Consider the following 18,097-nt stretch of genomic DNA (forward strand, 5'->3'; position numbering starts at 1 on the left):
GTAATTTTCTTTGATTTATGTACTTATCCCATCTGTCAGTACGCTACGTAGCTAGATGGAGTCTTTATCTGACTGTTTTATTCATGTTTGTTACTGAAATACGATCGGGAGGCTGCACGGGTTGTTTTATTTTGAAAAACGGAAGTTTTATTTTGCTGATTCAGTGTCGGACTTCCTGTCTGGTGCAATCTGCTCTGTTGAGCTTGTCGCGAGTTGGCAACGGCTCCGTCAAAAATAGAAATGCTACCTATCGATAGCGCTGCGGCGCGGGAGCCGCTGCTGAGCCGTTGCTGACACGCTGCTAAAACGTTCCCGGTGGAGATACTCTCATTGATTATAGTGTTACCTATCTGCTCCGGTGACCGCGGCGCAGCTGTAACGCGCCGCTGCCGGACTCAGTGGAAATTGGGCTTTAGGCAGATGTCCCAGACCTTGCACAAATGAAAAGTTTGTACATGAGAAATCTGTGCATGTTTTACATGAAACTACAGGCCAAACAACTTATCCCTTCCTCTACAATCCAGTTGATCGTAGAAGAACTGAATAGTCTTAATGGAATGTGTCTGCAGTACACGAAAAGTCAACTGAAAGCATCTCTTCAAACAAAAACTGAACTATCTGAGACTGAAATTGAAGATGTTTTGAAGACCCTAGATTATGTAGATATTCATGGATCCTGCAGCTCCTCCCTTTCCACAGAGTACAACAGAAAACGGTAAGTTGAGGAGAATTTTCCATACGTCCACAACCCATTTTTTTGGGGTTTGATGAAAATAGAAAGGAGCAATATGCTCAGTATGTTCCCATAAAGCATACATTGACAACTCTGCTAAAACATACTGATCTGCTGGAACAGGGTTCTACATCTGAGAATGAAAGTACACCTCATATTTTAAATGATGTGTGTGATGGATCGGTATTTAAATCCAATCCTCTTTTTGCTGAGTCAGGTCTCACATTAAAAGTGATACTTTATCAAGATGCTTTTGAGGTGGTTAATCCCCTAGGCTCGGCAAAGAAAAAACATAAGATGCTTGGAGTCTACTTCGCTCTAGCAAATTTGGAACCAAATATTTTGGCCACGAGAAAGTGTTCTCTCAATTGATAACCGATCTTGGATAACTGGAGACAAATGGACTGAATATTTCTGGAAACATTGTTTAAGGCAACTGTCTTTTGCATTGCCGGTGACAATTTGGGGTCACATGACATTGGTGGATTCACAGAAAATTTCAGTACATCTCAACATTTCTGCCGATATTGGCATGCAACCAGAAGTGAGCTAGACAATTTGGAACACCATGCTCCAATCCGTACAGTACAAGGGTACAATGACACTGTTCAAGAACTGCAAAATGGTGATGCAAGTCTAGTCAGAGGTGTGAAATGTAACTCTGTCTTTAATTCACTGACATTTTTTCATGTTTGCCAGCCAGGCCTCCCACCCTGTATTGGCCATGATCTCTTTGAGGGTGTCGTGGCATCTGACCTTGCCATTTACCTCACCCATTTTGTCAAGGTGAAAAAATTCTTCACATATTCACAGCTTAATCGAAGGATCAAACAGTTTAGTTACCAGGGATCTGATGGTAGCTCTAAACCAGCTTAAGTTTCAGAAAAGGGTGTGAAATTAGGTGGCCAGGCAACAGAAAACTGGTCTTTGCTGAGACTTCTCCCCATTATCATTGGCGAAAAGATCACAGACACGGAGGATCCTGTATGGCAACTGACTGTCCAGCTGAAAGCTGAGCTAGTGGAATTGATTTGTGCCCCTACTATATCAGTACCCCAGGTTGCATTGCTCAGTGTTATGATTGGTGATTATCTGGAAGGAAGGAAATCATTTTTTCCTTCACAAAAACTAAAACCAAAGCATCATTATAGGGCTGCACAATATATCGAATTTTAATCACGATAACGATATTGGCTTCCCGCGATCAAATTCGCGTGATCGAGCGATATTTAAAAATGCGTCATTCCGTCCATAGAACGCTCCATATTAAAGGTGTTTTCAAAGATCCTTCGCTTTAACCCTCTCTGGTGGTTTTTTTAACCACTGTCTGATCACGTGGCTCCATGAGCCAATCACAGTTGCTCCCTGCACCGCGCAGTTTAGTCTAGATGTAGACGCTAGTCACAGTCGACAAAGCAACGTGGTGAACATACAGTATCACAACAGGTAGCAGTTGGTCTTAAGGCTATAAACAATCTTAACAGAGAAAACAAAAAATGTCTAACGTGGCAGACGGTGAGGCCGAGGAGCTTGTCTCGAGAACCGGATCGTCATCTGTTGTGTGGAAGCATTTTGGGTTCAAGGCAAGTGACACAACACAAGAAAAGGTGATATGCAAAGAGTGCCGTACGGTTGTGTTGGCGCCACAAAGCAACACAACGAACCTCTTTAGCCACTTGAAAACACACCATAAAGTTCAATACGATCAATGTATGAGGGCCAAGAAATGCGTTGCAAAGACAAATCATCCCACAACATCAACTCAGGCATCCATCGAAGCGAGCCTCTTTAGCGCAACACCATACCCAACCACCTCCCAAAGACACCGTGAAATAACAAATGCAGTCGCATTTCATTTGGCCAAAGACATGTGCCCAATAAACACGGTGACAAACAAAGGATTCAAATTCTTGGTCAACACTCTAGACAAACAATACGTGATCCCCTCTCGCAATTATTTTTCTAAAGTGGCACTACCTGCAATGTACAAAAAATGCAGAGGGGAAATAGAAAGCGATCTTGGCAATGTAAAGTACTTTGCAACTACAACCGATCTGTGGTCAAGCAGGACAATGGATCCGTAGTTGAGTTTGACAATTCATTACATCGACGAGGATTTTGCAATGCAGAGTGGTTGCTTGCAAACGTCTTTTTTCCCGCAACAACACACGGGAGAGTCAATTGCCCAGGGTCTGAGGGAGGCGATGGCCTCTTGGAGCTTGCAGGAGGAGAGGCTTGTTTGCATCACAACAGACAATGGCGCGAATGTGGTGAAGGCAGCTTCCCTAAATAATTGGACTAGGCTCCAATGCTTTGGCCACAGACTCCATCTGGCAATAGGTGAGTAAAGGTTATAAATATATATAAAAAAATGAATGAAAAGAATTGCATATTCATTTTAAAAATATAGAATTAATTCAACTATTTGTGCTTATTATGCTAATTGTGATTCTTAATTGTAGTTGATCAGTAGGCCTACCTATTGTGCTAAAATGTGTGAATACATTACTGATAATAACAATAGTAGTCTAATATAACAACTGTTCTTCTGCTAGTGTTGAAAAACCAAAACCAAACAGCTTTACTCATGTTGTCTGACATAACATTTAACTAAACTAAATCTTGAATAGTATGATTGGGGTTGTTTATCAAATCTGTGGTTTAATGTTACATATGATTTGTGCATGTTCTTTCTTAGAGTATGCGATGAGAGATCCTCGGATTGACCGTGCAGTGGGTCTCTGCAAGAAGCTGGTAAGCAGTTTCTCCTACAGCTGGCGACGCAGAAAGCAGCTAACAGAAGCTCAAAGAGAACTCAAGCTTCCAGAGCATACACTCAAGACCGAATGTCCTACAAGGTGGGGATCAAGGCAGGCAATGATCGCTCGAGTCCTGGAACAGCAGAGGGCTATTTCTCAGGTCTTGTCTGACGACAGAAAAGCCAGACACCTCATCCCCACCTGGCAGGACACAGACGTCCTCGAGGCCATCAACAAATCCCTCAGCCCTCTATTGGAATTCACTGATGCGCTTTCCAGTGAGAAGTATGTTAGTGTTTCCTTTGTGAAGCCAGTCCTCCACCTTTTTAGATCCTCCATCTTGAAAGTGAACGAGGATGAGACAGACCTAACCTGCACCATCAAGACAAAAATTCTGAGTTATCTGGATGAAAAATACAACGACCCTCTGACACAAGAACTGCTCGATATGGCTTCTGCACTTGATCCACGGTTCAAGCTGAGCTACGTCAGTGAGGACAATGTCGCACCAATTAATGCCAGACTGACTTCTGAAATGGCGAGGACTACACCTGCAGCCATGGCTGTAAGTAATTACACAGAATGTATGATAAATTAATGATTTTAAGTGGATTAAAATGATATGAAATCCAGTGGTGTAATGTACTCTCTGGAAATGAGTGTTGAATAGGTTTAGATTTTTTGGGCTATTCATTATTCATATTTTATTTACTACACTCTTTAAGGAGATGGGCACAACCGATCCCCATGGTGAGACTGCTGAGGATGCACCCACTACAAAAAAGAAAAAGACGTTGGGTAGTTTCTTCAAGACTGCTGAGGGAGCCACACAAAGACCCAGTCCTCTCCAAGAACAACAAGCTATATCTTCTGAGCTACAGTCGTACCTACAATCAGGTAACCTAGACAGTGAGGAGGACCCGCTTGACTGGTGGAGGGAACACCAGAGACTCTTCCCACGTCTCTCAAAACTGGCTAAGAAGTACTTATGTATCCCGGCTACAAGTTCTCCCTCTGAGAGGGTTTTCAGCACGGGGGAATGTGGTTACATGCTTTCGCTCATGCCTCAAGCCAGAAAATGTTGACAGGCTAGTGTTTCTTTCCAAAAACCTGTAAACTAGTCTTTTCTGCATCACTCTGCCTTGAAATGTTCTTATTTACATTCTGTTATGGAAGTTTTTCTTATTGATTGTATATTATGAGTTTTATTTACATCCATTATGCAGGTACAATGTAAGTTTATATTTTGCTTCATAACATAGGCTATATTTACACAATGAAAACTGGAAACTAGTGCCCTGTTTTGTTACATTTTCTTTATTGTTTTATTTATTTTTATTTATTCTTTACGGAGATGCACTGAATTTTGGTGAATAAGAAGACCTATTTTATTTTGTTGCACATATTTGTACATTACCAGGAATGTAGCACAATATGGATGTGAAAGCAGTTATAATAAACCTATGACAATAACATTTGTTTTGGTTAAAATCAACAAATAATCGTGATGATTTATCGTGATATCAATATTGCTCAAAATAATCGTGATAATCATTTTGGCCATTATCGTGCAGCCCTATTTGTTACATACAGCTACTTTAAGTTCATGATCCATCTTTGGGTGATTTATTTTATTTGGATAGATTGGGGGAATGCTTGGAGATTTGTGGAGGTGCAGGTGCTTTACTTTCAGTCTACATGCAGAGCAGGAAAGCCTGACCGCCTGCTGTGCGTGAGCACTCATGCCAGGAGTCACTCAGACCGGACAGGAGCGAGCACTGCCACTGAGGAGGCCCCACTAGGAGGTGGAGTTGGGTTGCGGAGAGAAGCAGCATGGAGCTGCTGAGATGGACCTGTGTTGTGGATATTTTTGTGGGCTGAAGTTAGTTTACTGTTCTGCCTAGCTGTTAGATAATGTTACTAATCTCTGAGGCTGAAGGGACATTACTGAAGATGGTGCTGGTTCCTGCCCGGTCTGGGAGACCTGTCTCCTGCCGTGAGTGCTTGCAGTCTGCAGGCAGTCGGCAGGTAGATCTCCGGTCAGGCTTTTCTGCTGTGCATGCAGGCTGTAAGTAAAGCACCTGCACTTCCACAAGTCTCCAAGCATTTCCTGAATTTATCAAAATATCACAATAACTAAATAATAAAATAACCCAAAGCACTTTACAGAAACCATTATTCATTCATACACATTCTCACCAGTGGTGGTAAGCTAGTGTTTGTAGCCACAGCTGCCCTGGGGCAGACTGAGGGAAGCGTGGCTGCCATTTTGCGCCAAACGGCCCCTCCGACCACCTTCAAACATTCATAAGCATTCATACACAATACACATACACAGTACTCACGTTAATCTTTTCATTACATCACTGTTCCACACTTCCCTGTATGTCCAAACATTCTTTCACAAGAAAGCTCTGTCTACACTGTTGTGTAACCTTTTGCAAATGTATGAAAACATTAAATTACAGTACAGTCCACAGTTACTAAAGTTGTTTTTTTTTTTTTTTCATTTGACAGGTGCCTCTTCAAGATGCAGGGATCAAAAGTGGAGCGGAACGCCACCAAAAGACAACTTGCAGTCAGTCCAAAGGTTCTCACACTATTCTGTCCCCTACGTGCGTGGCTTCACGGAGTGACAGATAGCTAAACACTTTGTTGCTGGAAAGTTGAAAGATGACTCAGACGTGAAGTAAGTTGAAGTCTGTTTACTGTAGATCTTTGTCACCGTACTTAACAATGCCAGGAACAATCTTTCTTGTGAAACTACAAATAAACACAGAAAAACGTCCATAAATGTACATAAAAAGGTGTTATAAATAAGTAAATATGTTACATACAAGAAAAATATGAATTTTAGCATTCACTTATAAATTTTGAAAAATATGAAATAAACCATCACAATATTCAAAACTATGAACTATACAAATATAATATATAATATGAACTTACAAACAAAGCTTCTCCAAGGCTCAACAGCGACGGATGCAATAGATTACAAGGCAGTGGCACATTGTCACACAAAACTAAACAAGATGGCTGCTCTCATCTGAGACCCTAATCACATGACTGTGATAACCAATAAAAAACAAGGACTTTCATAATAAAAGAGCACCTTGCAAAATACCACCAGGAGGCACTGTAGAGCAACATCACACACACTGATCACCAGAATTGCGGACTACGAGTGGCGGGAATAAGTTCTCACAGGTTATGGATTTCTTGTATTGTAAGCTGTTTGTTTTATAGCTGTATTATCAACGTTGTGGATGTGTAATTACTGTGAATTGGTAACTCAACTTTTTTTTTTTTGAAAATTTTTTCTTTTTAAACTTTCTTTCATTTCCAATTCAGTTGAATTTTATTTATTTTAATCATTTTAATTTAATTGATTTTTGAATATTGCTGTAATAATGATTGCCTGTTACAGTTGAATAAAAATACTGAGAATGGGAAATTGTAGCTGTTCTTGTTGAGCTTAGTCTCATTCAAACAACAATTCATTTAAGCCCCTTTTCCCACTGGCCAAAAAACGGACATTTTAAGTTGAATGCCCTTTTTAAATATTCAGGAAATCAATGTAAAAGAAAACAAAACAAAATTTACAATAAACAATAATAATAATAATAATATTGTTGCAATAAACACCCAATATGTAGTTAAGTCTTTTTGACATGTTTTGAAAGATTAATCAAATTGTGTTGTGTTGTATACTGGTATATTACATCTAATATAAAGTCATATACAGCCTTTTTACATAAAATAATGCCATTAAAACCAACTAATAACAGCACATTTCTGTAAATTTAAGCATTATTATTCATATTACAATGTTAATTTACCATCTTTATGGGTAATTTCATTGTTTTAAAATGTAAAATGTTTGTTATTAAATGTTAAAAACAACGTAAAATAACTAAATATACATTTGATGTGATCTAAAATTAACAGTAAAATGTTGCAATTTTAAACCTAATATCTAGTTTTTCTACAGTTTTGAATGATGAATCACATTATTTTTATATACTGTTATATTACATCAAATATAAATTATTATACAACCTCTTTCCATAAAATAATGTTATTAAAACCAACTAATAACAACACATTTCTGTAAATTTAAGCATTATTTTTCGTAATACAACGTTTACTTACCATATTTCTAGGTAATTTAATCATTTTAAAATGTGAAAATGTTTCTAATTAAACATTAAACAACCTGAAAATAAGGCAAAATATTGTTAAAATTACAACTACAAACTGTATTTTAATTATGGAAAGTAATTTAATGTTATTTCACGGTATTTTTTTGGCGCCCCAGCTGCCGGAAAATTACCGTTTTTTTAAGATTTTTTTTTTTTTACAGTGTAGTGTTATAAAAATCTTTCAAGTACATATTGCAATCAATGGAAATTCACCATATCACTATTTGCTTTTATACATTTTCATCTAAAATCAAGTGTTATAATCAGAAAATGTAAAATAAGTTTTTTGATTTCTACTTTGTTTGTTTTGTTTGCTACTTGTAGCAAATTTTGCCTCACGGTACATTATTCTGTATCCACTTATGAAATTTCAATGAATCTCTCAAAAACACTTACCTTCTTCTTCTGTTGTTTATAAACATAAGGCTTGTTCAGTCGTGACGCATACACCCCGCGTTTTCTCTGTTTTCTGCTATTCCATCTTTCCACGTCCACCCGATGTGTCTAAAGTAAAACAAAATAATATAGTCAATATCAAATTCATTTAATAGTAGTATTCTTGAAGCACAATGTTGCATTGTTCCATGCTACATTATTATATTTAACTATCGAAAAAATGAACTTATTCTTCATGTGACTTTCATTTTGTGGATTTGACTTTTTGTGTGGTTGTTTGGCATGAGGGTGGGGTTACTTTAATTAGAAATTGGGATAGCAATGGCTGGTGTACAATCACAAATGTCTGAAAAACTAGTAACTGAAGTATTTAAAATCGGCATCTTTCTCCTCTGGGAGTCAGCATACTTTCTCAATAGGGCTTTGAGTGTGACTTTGTAGGTGTCTACAAAGTCATTGAGTCTGGTCAACTTTCTGCGCTGGAAATGGATCAGTTTGAGGTTCCATTGGCTTTTTTCCATTATTCCCTGTGTTTTGTTGTCCAGAGTGTAATTCTAGGGTTCAACATAAACATTACATCAAATCAAAATGTCTTCATTCATTTGGTTTATTTTATCATGTGTAATATCCAGCATGGAAAAGTGCAAGTAATATTCAGTTTCATTAACAGATGTTCAGCTTTATTGTACCTGTTGTGATTTACAGGCAGCTCTACTGTACTTATTTGTCAGACTGTCATATACTGGGCCTGATCCATGATTCTCTGGCAGAAGATTGAACATGTATTTATTTTTTAAATTTACTTAAAGATAGTGAAATAATCATATAGATTAACAACAACAATTAAACAGGACTAACCCAGGAGTAAGCCAGACCATAGGGCAGCCTGAGGTAGAAAGTACTTCATCAATGTCGGGATGAAGGTTGGACAGAAGTAGATGTTCAAATCACCTTCCTGGTCACATTCTTCCCTCTCAATGACTTCTTCAAAGTGCTGCATGAATGTCGTTGGTCCCACATCTTTCTAGAAAAATAATTAACTAATCTGTAAGACTGTTTTAGAAAGACAGGTGAGACACTACACTGGCTGGCAGAGTGTGTGGAAATATGATGTTTTTCACACATCACAGATGTGATGGCCAGGCCTGGACTGGGACAAAAATTTGGCCCTGGACTTTTTGGTCCAGACCGGCCCACTACAATCCATGCTCAGATACTGTGCCAACTCATGTTGATGTACATTTAAACACACAAGCCCTTAATAACAGTAGTATACTGAACAATATCCCTTACATTCTGGAGACTTGAATAGACTTGAATTAGTTTTAACTGTATCATGTGAAACTGTTGAACGAGCAATAAACCATAAACACTGACTGAAAAAAATATGTAAAGCATCATAGGCTACATATGTGTTATGTTGTTAGATCAATGTCCTTCATGAACAAATTAGACTATAGGCACAAAGAAAGGTGCATGTTGACACTTAAAACACTTTAACTCTGGTGACCTGATTTGGTGGAAGTCATTATAGGTAGAAATTATCAAAAATTGTGAAAGTCTTCCTTAACCTCCTGCTCCTGCACCACCATGGCAGCGGGAGCCTCACTTGACTCACTGTCCGACACCTGCTGCTGAGAGGGACCCACTCCTGAAGCCGCTCCGGCCACGCTGGCCCCCGCAGCAAACATTTCTGAAATTGTTTTGCTCGTAGCAGCGTCGGTTGCTAGAGCTTTTCTTTTTTTATCTCTTTGTTTTTCCGCTCCGCCTTTTCGCTTTTTAGCCGCATTGTCCATTTTGTTGTAGTAGTATCTCTCACTATCTCTCATCTGATTGCTTGTCATCAAAGGTGATTGGACGAGGAGGGTTTGGGGGGGGGGGGTCTTAAGAACCAGCGTGGTTGGGACTCCTGGGCCTCTGTAGCCTATCATAGGGCCACTGGGCCAGGTATTCTTTAGACAGACAAGCCAATGGGCCTCTAATGTGTCTGCAGGCTGCAGCGGAGCTCTGTGGGCCGGTGCATGTCTCTGCCCCTGGGCCGGGAGAGTTACTATGGCAAGGAGCAGCAAAAACTAAATAAACAAATAACATTATTGACCGGCCCACCGGGATAAGTCCCATTATTGACCGGCCCACCGGGATAAGTCCCGGTACTCCCTATGGCCAATCCACCCCTGCAGATTGCAGATGACTGAGTAAACCTGTAAACATAAAAGATTTATGCATGCCTACACAAGAGTACAGTTTAGCAAAGATGGAAAAAAAAAAAAAAAAAAAAAGAACAAAGCTTTAAAAGTTCAGTTTTTAAGTGTGGTTGTATGAGGCCCTAATGACCCCCTAAGTATAATATCTGTAGTTGACAGCTCTCCTCTCCACATGTCAGATATAATGCTGGGTCCACACACTGCAAGAGTCTGACCCAAAAAGCTGATGAATGGAGTGCCACCACATGTTGTGGAGCATGTTTTTTTACAACCAGCTGTGTATACATCATACACTTTTGGGTTATGCTGTTCACAGCTGTTTATTACCTGTATCTGTGTCCAGTGTTATGCCCTTTAGAGCTTGAATTTAAAAAGCCAAATGTGTTTGAACTGACAAATTTCTTAGTCAGGTACAGCAAAAACTTAAATCCAAAGCAAGAATGTTACAGTTGCAGTTAAGAAAAAGATACCTCATAGTCTTGCTCTTTGATAGATATGTCCTCAGCAAATGGTCCTGCTTTCGTCAGATGCATTTGAAGATTTTTAAAATGTTTATCAACATTTTGGCCACTGTGAGAACTGGAGAAGACCATGTTGGCACTGATGACAACTTCATCCAGTTCCTTCAGTGTGTATGCTCAGGTCAGGAGTCCAAACACATGCGTTGTTAAATGGTAATGTTTGGAGGCACTACAATTATCAGAGATTTCATAATGCTGTTATGTCTGAAATCTTAAGCATATTTATATACAGACACCATGGACTGTGCTCTGCAAAGCTCCTTAGCATTTTTTATGATGTGGCTCAAGCATCGGTGGAGTATAGGTAAACCTATGGCATCATCTGTTGCTTGTCCAGTCATAATCGTGAAATATCTGCAGAGCAGTTCCTGCAGACTCACTCCACAGACATTATACGCAAGTGACTGCAGCAGAACCACTAAGCCGTCACAAATTAACATCACTGGCCTTGATTTGGCTTGTCGACCATACTGTTTTACCAAATCTATGACCACTGACCCTAAGCAATGTGAGACCGATGCTGTGGTGTGGTCACTGGTGATGTATGTTGCCACAGGGGAAGGGGAAGATCCTTTAGTTGGGTGTCTCACGACCAACTCATAGACGTAGAAGGGTGACGTTTGTCCTTTTCCCTTCCGTACAATGCTGCCTGTTGCATCAAAATACACAATATCTTCTTTGCACTGCTCAAAGAAAACATTAAGTGTTTTTCGAGAGTACAGCATCACACTTTTAGGGTGAAGACAGATTTTCTGGATCACCCTTTCTTCTGGCTCTGCCTCCTCTTCAGCCACCATCTTCTGGAGGCTGATCATCTCATTGTTGTGTCTTCTTTTTAGTTTTTTCTTGGTCCATGAAACTGTTTTCATGACACCAGTTGCAGGGACCTCGTCCTGCACCCTGATGCCACAACAGTTTCATCCAGCCTCCCAATGCTCTCCAAGAAGACAGTCCTGGGTAGTTTTGTGGAAAGGGTATGGGCCAGGGCATCCCTTTCCTCACCTCGCACTGGACGTCTTTTTATTTGGTCTCATCGGTGGCTGACAAAATCACCACTGAAGATGACCTCAGCCTTCAGAGACAACTCTTCTTCAATTTTGATTTCCACCTCTACAGGGCAGTCATCAAAAAGACAGTAGCCAGAACATGTGAAGACTGGGCCGCTTGGATTTGACACCATGGCGCTTAAATCCAAAACTGCAGTAAGAATGAACACTTCGTATTCCTTTGGCCATTACAGAAGTCCAGTTCAGTGTTTTGAATCTACGGCAGTGTTGTTTTTTGCGCAGTTTGTTCCAATCCTTCTGGTCAATGAAGAAAAAACAAGGTGCCGGAGGCAATGAATGGTTGAAGTACTCTTCATCGGATGCATTTTCTTCATCTGAAGTGACTGTGGATCCAATCTGCAAATAGCAATGAAGCACAATTAGAATATGAGTTATTATTTTAATAAGACACTCAGTTATTTTTCATGTATCATAACACCCATCTCCATATTTCTGTCTTTACTGCTGAAATATTTAATTCTTGTGATACCTCCACAGGTGGTGTGGTCTTTGCGGGCTCTGGACATTTGGCCCAGGTGTGGGCAGGGTTATGCAAGTGGATCCATTTTTCTGCAGAGAGATGAAACAGTCAATCATAACACTACCTTAGAAAACAGCTAGTACAGTCAAAGGCAATAGGATTATTACTGGCAGATTTCATATGTGGTGCCAAATATTAGAGCCTCTGGAAACTCACATGCAACATGGGCCTGTAACCATGTAAATTAGGCATTCATGTATATAATGTCAAACATTTTAAAATGATTGGAAATCCATTCTATCCAAATTTGACAAATCATATCATAAGTTATGTTTCATTGTGGTTGTGCTTAGCATTCAACCAGCCGAGGAGTTCCAGTCCTCTGAAAAGAAGCCAATGCGGAAGTAACTTAGAACTGCATTCTATCAAAAGGCCACCAGGGGGCGACCATTTTGGTGTCAAAAGGACTTCCGGCTCTATACAAGTCAATGGAGAATTCACCAACTTCTCACTTGATTTCTAACCTCAGTAAACGTTTTCAAAATGTGTTTATGGTCTCAATCGCTAGTTTAAAGCCTTCTTCAATGCAGTATGATGTTCATTTGGGACATTTTGGCCTCCCTGATTTTATATTTGACGATAAAGCAGGCAACGTGGTTACGTCGTGATTGATAGGTTGATTGACCAATGTCCTTGAGATCCAGCCCTCGCAACCAATCGCAGCCTCCCCGCTTCGCCGTTGGCCCCGCCCATACTTCCATCCATGACTCCGCCTCATGCCCATATAAGTAGAATCCGTGTTCTTTTTTTCTCAGCATGCACCTGAAATTTTCAAGATGGCGCTGCCTAGATTCGCTACTATTGGCTTCCGAGCAGCAGTCCACAAACCAATAGATGACGTCACGGATGTTACGTCCATTTCTTTTCTACAGTCTATGCATTCAACACACAGATTATGATGAGGTGGGTGTGGCTGATTAGTAGGAGTGGAGCAGGGGTGTGGTGATTGAAAATGTACCAGCAACAGGAGACAAACAGCAGATTTGTGACATCTATGTTCTATTGCTACTCACTCTGTCTACAGAGTCTGGACCAACCAACACAGCTCTTTGTCAACTTAGTTTCTCATTTTATAAACATTTTTTTTCTCCAAGAAATTTTTGGACAAATAATGACCAAATTTTGACACTATATGAACTATAAATTTTACTATTTAAATGTTCATGTCCACAGGCTTTTAGAAATGTCAAAGTGAGAAAGTGAAACCATTACCTTTTTATGTTGAACATATCCATATTTGAGCCTTGTCCTGTTTATCTTGGAATTTGTAACACCAAGGTCATTCACCCCAAAAAGTCTCATCATGGTTTGAGGCATGACGCTTGTCAGTGACAGCCACTATATCCTCAATGTTTTTTTCTGCTTTTCTGGACTGTAAACCAAAAGACAATATGTCATTTCAAATATTCATATAGTGAGGTTGAACATTTTTGGAACCAATATTAGCGTTTCCCAGTTAAGATTGTATTTAAGGACTAAGCGCTCTTAAGAGTGTTTCCCATACGCGTTCTGAATTGGCTGAGAAGAAGAAGCTGTTAACGGGAGCTGTCCAGCACTGCGGTGCTGAAAAGAAATCAATAGATGCCAGGCAAATCGATTAAGACATGTGCATTAATGCACGAGGCATAGCATTAATCTCCATAGTGTTGGGAGGGTTACTCTTAAAATTAATTCCCCTACAGATTACTGATGTCCTAAAATGTAATCTATGATATATTCCCTTGGATTACTCAAGTAAAGTAATTCATTCTAAATACTTTTGGATTACTTTTAGCTTACTTCTAAATCGTCTAGTTGAATGTGTTTATCTGGGACACTGATTTTAGTTAACACTTGCTTTAGAGAACGATCTTATTCCTGTCTTCGGAGAAAAAGTTATGCAAATACACAGAACACAAAGGTGGTACGTTTTGTCCTGCAACTGGCATCCAAGAGTCAACATTCTCATTCTCATTCATTAGGGAAATTAAAATTAAAATCTGTATTCTTAAATATTGATGAATGAATAAAAAATTGGGCTCCAGCAGAAAGGGTAATATGAATGAGTGACACCTCTAATGAAAGTTCACACCCTCTAGAAAGTAGTGCAGTTGGCTAAATTTGTCACAATAGCACAATTCAATCACTAGCTGCAGACAAAGACTGTGTGTTCGCATTGTGGGCGACGAGGCAGGCTATCTGCAATTCATCCCCCATGCCATGTAAATAAATGGAAACTGGCTTGAATCAAATCATGTGTGCTTGTTTAGCTGCCCTGATACGTTTTTAATCTATAGGGGGCGCTGTTTCCCCCGCCGGCGGAGACTCTCTGGAAAGAAAGCAACTGTATTCTGAATACACCAATTTAAACTGTAACTATAACGGAATACAGTTACTCGTATTTTATATTTTAAATACGTAACACCGTTACATGTAATCCGTTACTCCACAACCATGAATCTCCACATGTGATCGGTCAGGATCTAATGTAATTAATGTTCTGGACTCTTCTACACATCTGAAGCTCAGCTGTTACACACACACACACACACACACACTGTCAAAGTTCAGTCGCACGTCTGACTACAGGACCTGGAGCCACGCGTCTCACTCGCTATCTTTATGCACCGGGTCGTCTCGCACGGGAGAGAGAAAATGTAGTGTAAAATCTTGACTACAATGATTGATTATTGAATGATGATTTATTTGCTATTGGTGTATTTTATTAATGATTACTATTTGCTAAGGATAATCAAGACTGAAGGAGTTGTGATTAGAGTATGTGATTCTGCACATGATGTTTTAAGCACTTTCTGATTATATGTGATTAAATGCATTGCACTTTCTATTATTACTATCTTAAAAAAGAAAAAGAATGCAGTAACAAGTATTATAAAATAATAATTTGATTGTTACAAAGTCATAATTTGATTAAAATAAGATGTAACCTATTACCTAGATTATCCTGACCTGAACTTAACCTCTCTGCCCATCTGTGAGCGCCAAGGCCACAGTGGAAAGTCCCCAAGTGCACAAGGGATGAGATCAATGCCAAAAAGTTGTTTTGACAAGATTTTGATTGGTCAAAAATTATGTAAAGTAGAGGGACATCTTACTTTCTCACAGTGGGCAGTGGCAGTATAAAAAGTAAATTTGTATCAAAAATCATTGTGTCATTGTAGCATAGAAGCTGTCTGTGTTATTTTGGTTCCCAAGTCTTTCTTTGTCGACAAATAAAACTTTGACTGCATTCAGTTGGACGACTCTTGGTAATTTTTTCCTGTTTTGAACCTTTTTGAAACTTTAACTTTTAACATAACAAAGTATTGAGCTGCAATCTTCTGATATGACAAAAAAAATACATGCAACAACATAAATGGGCCTATAGTCTCACAAACATCTGGATGCAGCACCTTGGGGTGGAGGAGGTGATAGCTCAAGATCAGCAGCAGGATCGATCCAGAGTTATGTGTTAAAGGGTGGAGTGCACTCTCCGGGTCGGGGATGAGATCCTGCCCCAAGTGGAGGAGTTCAAGTATGGAGCGTGAGATCGACAGGCGGATCGGTGCAGCGTCTGCAGTAATGCGGACTCTGCACAGATCCGTCGTGGTGAAGAGATTTACCAGTCGATCTTGGTTCCTACCCTCACCTCTGGTCATGAGCTTTGGGTCGTGACCCAAAGAACAAGATTGCGGGTACAAGCGGCCGAAATGAGCTTCCTCCGTAGGGTGGCTGGGCTCTCCCTTAGAGATAGGGTGAGAAGCTCAGTTATCTGGGAGGAGCTCGGAGTAGACCCGCTGCTCCTCCGCGTCGAGAGGAGCCAGATGAGGAGGCTCGGGCATCTAATCAGGATGCCTCCCGGACGCCTCCCTGGTGAGGTGTTCAGGGCCCGTCCCACCGGTAGGAGACCCTGGGGAAGACCCAGGACACACTAGAGAGACTATGTCTCTCGGCTGGTCAGGGAACGCCTCGGGATCCCCCGGGAAGAGCTGGACGAAGTGGCTGGGGAGAGGGAAGTCTGAGCTTCCTGCTTAGGCTGCTGCCCCCGCGACCCGATCCCGGATAAGCCGAAGAGGACGGTGATGGTAACAGTATTGTTATGAAGTTTATTTGTAATCGTTTGCATATGTGTGTGCACTGCTCCGTGTGTGTCTAAGCAGAGTGTGTGCACGTTGTGCACCCCCCAGAGAGACACATATTACTATCTTTATAATGCGCCCAGTTAAATACTGCACCTTTGACTTAAAATCTGTAATTAATAGGCCCACCCAAAATTACTCTGGTTCACCCAAAATTGAGATCCTGCCGCCGTGCCTGCTCCAAACACCCGTTTGTTGCGCTTTGGATGAAATGAACTAAATATCATCCAGGGGAAAACAATGACATTTATAAATTAAAAGTAGGCCTATGTCACAAAGTGACTAGGAGAGATCTTTTTGTGTTTTATTGCACTGTATTGTTTGTTTTGATTTTGTGTAATTCATTTGGTTTGAAGTGTTTCTCTCCTGAGTGTCTGAAGGACCTCCCCTGCAGTAAATTGGCACACCTGTAGCCAAGTAGCAATCACCTCCAACACTGATAAAAGGACTCAGAGCAAGACTGAGAGAGGCCCTGGCAGTAGTGAGCTGAGACGGCAGAGAGAAGAGGACACCAGACGCAGAGGGTCAACAAAAGACGCTGGCTGAGTGGATTGCCACACCCGTGCATAGAGGCGAGTAAAACAATGCAGATTTGGACACACTGCAGTGAAGAATAGAATTGGTGCCTTTACTCTGTGTTTTTGTTCTGTCCTGAGGCACCTCCAGAGCCGGCTCACCAGAACACACTGCCAGTATATCAGCACCCTGCTGACAGCTGAGTGCACTAAGGCTGTAGCCACGCCCTCGTCACCTGACTCCACCTTGCGCCTTTCCCCTTCCTCTTTGGACAGAACCCCTGGAACTAAGGTGGAGTACAGACTACAAAAAAGGGTACCACAGACTGGTCAGCTTTCTGGGATCCTCGCTAAAGACTGTGTCCCCCTGTGTCCCCCCCTGCCCCCCCCCCCATTTTTGACTGTTTTAACAAAGCCTGCCTGTTATTAAATTACCTATTATTGGATTTTAACTGACTCTGTGTGCTTGTGTGCCTGAGATTTTAGAAACCTGTGACACCTACATTTGGCTGGAGTGGGTTTGCTTACCTTTCCGAATGTAGAGAACACAAAGACCCTAAAGTTAACAAAAGAAAAAGATTGTTATGCTACTGCATTTCTTCAAGTGTTATTGTATGCAGGACTGCACATAGTCAACTGCTCCTGCTGTAGCCTATAAAATTATAAATTCAGAAAATAAATAAATTCCCTAATAACCACAGTGTAATAGTTATAAACTATTTCTGTGTGCTGTAGGCTATGCGACTAGCTGTGGATAAGTTATGTAGTTACTGTAAGATTACCCCTTGCAGTAACCTAATCGTAGTTAGGCTTCATTTTGTCACACCACGGTGAGGTTTGTCTCGTGACTTCCTGTTTTGAAAATTAACTCTCATTTCAGGTCACTTGCCCTTCCTCATGTGTCATCGGTCTTATTGTCTTCCCTGATTCCTGATTGTGTCCACCTGTTCCCCATTACCCTCATGTGTTTTATAGTCTGCGTCTTCATTTGTCTTGTGCCAGAGTCTCTCGTTCTGTCGTGCACCCCAGCCAGTCTCCACAGTCCATGTTATTCCTCAGCCT

This window comes from Scomber japonicus, chromosome 17 (genome assembly GCF_027409825.1).
Source record: "Scomber japonicus isolate fScoJap1 chromosome 17, fScoJap1.pri, whole genome shotgun sequence".
Classification (NCBI taxonomy): domain Eukaryota; kingdom Metazoa; phylum Chordata; class Actinopteri; order Scombriformes; family Scombridae; genus Scomber; species Scomber japonicus.